Source organism: Arachis ipaensis, chromosome B6 (genome assembly GCF_059453495.1).
Source record: "Arachis ipaensis isolate K30076 ecotype BB chromosome B6, ASM5945349v1, whole genome shotgun sequence".
In the NCBI taxonomy this organism is placed as follows: Eukaryota; Viridiplantae; Streptophyta; class Magnoliopsida; order Fabales; family Fabaceae; genus Arachis; species Arachis ipaensis.
Window position 1 is genome coordinate 31,643,891 of NC_142441.1, and position 5,991 is coordinate 31,649,881.

Genomic DNA, 5,991 nt, shown 5'->3' on the forward strand with positions numbered 1-5,991 from the left:
TCAGTTGATCCAGATCACTTAGTTCATTGGTGAACAAGGGAGGTTCATCTTCCCAAGTCTCAATGCCAAATAATTTGGCATTCAACTTCATGATTGCACCAAGAAACTTGGCAGTTTGCTCTTCAGTGACATCCCCATTCTCTTCAGAAGAGGAATACTCATCAGAGCTCATGAATGGCATAAGGAGGTTCAATGGAATCTGTATGGTCTCTAGATGAGTCTCAGATTCCTTTGGTTCCTCAGAGAGAAACTCCTTATTGATCACTGGACGTCCCAGGAGGTCTTCCCCCTTGGGATTCACGTCCTCTCCTTCCCTTACAGGTTCGGCCATGGTGCTTATGTCAATGGCCTTGCACTCTCCTTTTGGATTCTCTTCTGTATTGCTTGGGAGAGTACTAGGAGGGATTTCAGTGATCCTTTTACTCAGCTGGCCCACTTGTGCTTCCAAATTTCTAATGGAAGACCTTGTTTCATTCATGAAACTTACAGTTGCCTTGGATAGATCAGAGACTAAGTTTGCTAAATTAGAGGTATTTTGTTCAGAGTTCTCTGTCTGTTGCTGAGTCGATGATGGAAAAGGTTTATTATTGTTAAACTTGTTTCTTCCACCATTATTAAAGCCTTGTTGAGGCCTTTGATCCTTCCATGAGAGATTTGGATGATTTCTCCATGATGGGTTATAGGTGTTTCCATAAGGTTCACCTAAGTAATTCACCTCTGCTATTGTAGGATTTTCAGGATCATAAGCTTCTTCTGCATAAGAAGCCTCTTGAGTACTGTTGGATGCAGCTTGCATTCTATTCAGACTCTGAGAAATCATATTGACTTGCTGAGTCAATATTTTGTTCTGAGCCAATATGGCATTCAGAGTATCAACTTCAAGAACTCCCTTCTTCATAGGCGTCCCATTATTCACAGGATTCCTTTCAGAAGTGTACATGAACTGGTTATTAGCAACCATGTCAATGAGTTCTTGAGCTTCTGCAGGCGTTTTCTTTAGGTGAATGGATCCACCTGCAGAAGTATCCAATGACATCTTTGATAACTCAGATAAACCATCATAGAATATATCCAGGATGGTCCATTCTGAAAGCATGTCAGAAGGACACTTTTTGGTCAACTGTTTGTATCTTTCCCAAGCTTCATAGAGGGATTCACCATCTTTTTGTTTGAAGGTTTGAACATCCACTCTAAGCTTGCTCAGCTTTTGAGGAGGAAAGAACTTGGCTAAGAAAGTCGTGACCAGCTTATCCCAAGAGTTCAGGCTGTCTTTGGGTTGAGAGTCCAACCACACTCTAGCTCTGTCTCTTACAGCAAAAGGGAAAAGCATGAGCCTGTAGACTTCAGGATCTACTCCATTAGTCTTAACAGTATCACAGATCTGCAAGAATTCAGTTAAGAACTGAAAAGGATCTTCAGATGGAAGTCCATGAAACTTGCAGTTCTGCTGCATCAGAGAAACTAGTTGAGGTTTCAGCTCAAAGTTGTTTGCTCCAATGGCAGGAATGGAGATGCTTCTTCCATGTAAATTGGAATTAGGTGCAGTAAAGTCACCAAGCATTCTCCTTGCATTATTGTTGTTGGGTTCGGCTGCCATCTCCTTTACTTGTTCAAAATTTTCAATAAGGTTGTCTCTGGATTGTTGTAATTTAGCTTCTCTTAGTTTCCTCTTCAGAGTCCTTTCAGGTTCTGGATCAGCTTCAACAAGAATGCCTTTTTCTTTGTCCCTGCTCATAAGAAAGAGAAGAGAAAAAGAAAAGAAGAGGAATCCTCTATGTCACAGTAAAGAGGTTCCTTATTGTTAGTAGAAAAAGAAAAGGAATAGGGGTGAAGAAGAATGAAGAATCCAAACACAAGGGTAAGGATAGGAGCAGTGAATTGAGATGGGATATGTTAGTAGATAAATAAATAAATAGAATAAGATGGGAGAGGGAGAAATTTCGAAAATAATTTTTGAAAAAGAGTTAGTGATTTTCGAAAATAGTTTTTTGAAAAAGGTTAGTAATTTTTGAAAATTCAAATAAAAAATAAAATAATTAGTTAATTAAAAAGAAAATTTTTTTTTTTTGAAAAGGGGGAGATATTTTTGAAAATTAGAGAGAGAGAGTTAGTTAGGTAGTTTTGAAAAAGATAAGAAACAAACAAAAAGTTGGTTAGTTAGTTGAAACAAATTTTGAAAAGATAAGGAGTTAGGAAGTTAGAGAAGATATTTTGAAATCAAGTTTTTGAAAAAGATATGATAAGAAGATATTTTGAAAAGATATGTTTGAAATTAGTTTCTGAAAAAGATTTGATTTTTAAAATCACAATTAATGACTTGATTCACAAGAAATCACAAGATATGATTTTAGAACTCAAAGTTTGAATCTTTCTTAACAAGTAAGTAACAAACTTGAAATTTTTGAATCAAAACATTAATTGTTATTGTTATTTTCGAAAATTTGATATAAAAAATAAGAAAAAGATTTTTGAAAAATGTTTTTAGAATTTTCGAAAATAACTAAGAAAATTGAAAAAGATTTGATTTTTGAAAAAGATTTTGAAAAAGATAAGATTTTTAAATTGAAAATTTGACTTGACTCATGAAAACAACTAGATTTTAAAAATTTTTGAAAAAGTCAAATCTAATTTTCGAAATTTTAAGAGAGAAAAAGGGAAAGATATTTTTTTATTTTTGAATTTTTAATGATGAGAGAGAAAAACAAGAAAAATGATGCAATGCATGAAAGTTATGGATCAAAATAATGAATGCATGCAAGAATGCTATGAATGTCAAGATGAACACCAAGAACACTATGAAGATCATGATGAACATCAAGAACATATTTTTGAAAAAATTTTTAATTCAAAGAAAACATGCAAGACACCAAACTTAGAATTCTTTAATGCTTAGACACTAAGAATTCAAGAATGCATATGAAAAACAAGAAAAGACACAAAACATGCAAATGCAAAGATCAAACAAGAAGACTTACCAAGAACAACTTGAAGATCATAAAGAACACTATGAATGCATGAATTTTCGAAAAATGCAAGATGAATATGCAATTGACACCAAACTTATAACATGACTCAAGACTCAAACAAGAACACAAAAATATTTTTGATTTTTATGATTTTATAAATTTTTTTGTATTTTTTTTTCGAAAACAGATGAGAATTTTTTTGAAAGATTTTTGAAAAATTTTTGAAAAGAAAACAAAAAGAAAATTACCTAATCTGAGCAACAAGATGAACCGTCAGTTGTCCAAACTCGAACAATCCCCGGCAACGGCGCCAATAACTTGGTGCGCAGAAATTGTGATTACACTTTGATTATGTAAAATTCATTGCTCTTTCTTTCCCTGGTGATGGCGCCAAAAACATGATGCCAATACCATGGTTCACAACTTCGCACAACTAACCAGCAAGTGCACTGGGTCGTCCAAGTAATACCTTACGTGAGTAAGGGTCGAATCCCACGGAGATTGTTGGTATGAAGCAAGCTATGGTCACCTTGTAAATCTCAGTCAGGCGGATATAAAATAGTAATGGGGTTTTCGAAAATAATTAATAAAATAGGGATAGAAATACTTATGTAAATCATTGGTGAGAATTTCAGATAAGCGAATAGAGATGCTTTCGTTCCTCTGAACCTCTCCTTTCCTGCTATCTTCATCCAATCAGTCTTACTCCTTTCCATGGCTGGCTTTATGTGATGCATCACCATTGTCAATGGCTACTTTCGGTCTTCTCTCGGGAAAATGATCCAAATGCCCTGTCACAGCACGGCTAATCGTCTGGAGGCATCACCCTTGGTAATGGTTACATCCTATCCTCTCAGTGAAAATGGTCAACGCACCCTGTCACGGCACGGCTATTCATCTGTCAGTTCTCGATCATGCTGGAATAGGATTTACTATCCTTTTGCGTCTGTCACTACGCCCAGCAATCGCGAGTTTGAAGCTCGTCACAGTCATTCAGTCATTGAATCCTACTCGGAATACCATAGACAAGGTTTAGACTTTCCGGATTCTCTTGAATGCCGCCATCATTCTAGCTTACACCACGAAGATTCCGATTAAGAGATCTAAGAGATACTCATTCAATCTAATGTAGAACGGAAGTGGTTGTCAGGCACGCGTTCATAGGGAATGATGATGATTGCCACGTTCATCACATTCAGATTGAAGTGCGAATGAATATCTTGGAAGCGAAATAAGATGAATTGAATAGAAAACAGTAGTACTTTGCATTAATCTTTGAGGAATAGCAGATCTTCACACCTTAATCTATGGAGTGTAGAAACTCTACCGTTGAAAATACATAAGTGAATAGAGTTCATTGGTCTCGGCCCCAGAGGGGAACCGGAGTAACCAAGACTACGAATACAATGATAAAAAGTTCTATTTATAATAAACTAGTCACTAGGGTTTACAGAAGTAAGTAATTGATGCATAAATCCACTTTCGGGGCCCACTTGGTGTGTGCTTGGGCTGAGTTTGAGTGTTGCACGTGTAGAGATCATTCTTGGAGTTGAACGCTAGTTTTTGTGCCAGTTTGGGCGTTGAACTCCACTTTGCAGCTTGTTTCTGGCGCTGGACGCCAGAATTGGGCAGAGAGCTGGCGTTAAATGCCAGTTTGCATCGTCTAAACTTGGGCAAAGTATGAACTATTATACATTGCTGGAAAGCCCTGGATGTCTCCTTTCCAACGCAATTGAAAGCGCGCCATTTCGAGTTCTGTAGCTCCAGAAAATCCACTTTGCGTGAAGGGAGGTCAGAATCCAACAGCATCAGCAGTCCTTCTTTAACCTCTGAATCTGATTTTTGCTCAAGTCCCTCAATTTCAGCCAGAAAATACCTGAAATCACAGAAAAACACACAAACTCATAGTAAAGTCCAGAAATGTGAATTTAACATAAAAACTAATGAAAACATCCCTAAAAGTAACTAGATTCTACTAAAAACAAACTAAAAACAATGCCAAAAAGCGTATAAATTATCCGCTCATCAACATCCACACTCTTCTAGAATACTCTATGACCTTCTAGAGTCTTCTAGAACTCTCTAGGGTATTCTGGGACCTTCTAGGATATTCTATAACGTTCCGGAACCATCTAGATCATTCTCAAATACTCTAGAAAACTATACAAATACCGTTAAATCTAACCTTCTAAAATTTACCGTGACATCAGGCTGGAGTTTAGGGAGTTGCTGAAGCGGATGTAGCATATAGAGGCTCAGATGGAGGTGTACCAGGCCCATATGTGTGCCGCTGGCATCGACCCTGTTGGTGGCAGCACCGTTGCCATCAGGTGGCAGCGGTAGCGCTGGTGGCACATGGGCATCGTCACCGCCTCCTACACCGCCGACTCAGGGCCACAGGACTGACAACGACAACGACTACCTGGATTTGTAAATATTAAGTTTTTTTTATTGTTTCATATATTTATTTGGTGTACTTGACTTTTATTTAATTTGCACATTATATTATTTATGAATTGACCACTAATTGTGTGAAAAAAATTAAATTTAAAATTAAAATTGACCATTTATTTCAAATTCAAAAAAAATGGCATTATCGTAGGAATAATCTTACGGCAACATGGCACGTAAAAACATACTTTGGCGCCAACATTATCGTCGGAAAAATTCGACGATAACCAATTGGGTTCCTGAGATGGTAATCCATCGCAAAATCCTTCTAGGATATTCTATAACGTTCCAGAACCATCTAGAGCATTCTCAAATACTCTAGAAAACTATACAAATACCGTTAAATCTAATCTTCTAAAATTTACCATGACATTCTCCTCCACCTAATGTGTAGACGTCCTCATCGCATTCTGTTCATGATAACGCTCTAGGTGTTCTTGGAATTGCCACAGATCTTCACGAGCTTCCCAACTAGCTTCAGTTATCGGGAGCCCTTTCCACTTGATCAAGTATTGGATACTTAGTGTTACTCATCTTTGTCACACGACGCGATTAGCTAAGATCTCTTCGATTT

At 37.1% G+C, this 5,991-nt stretch overlaps 1 non-coding gene across 1 annotated transcript; it reads left to right on the forward strand.

Moving 5' to 3' along the window:
* Positions 1-1,090: 1,090 nt before the first annotated feature.
* Positions 1,091-1,198, forward strand: LOC148555051 (small nucleolar RNA R71). Its single transcript, XR_015887103.1, has one exon. It is a non-coding gene; the product is annotated as a small nucleolar RNA R71 (small nucleolar RNA).
* Positions 1,199-5,991: the final 4,793 nt, after the last annotated feature.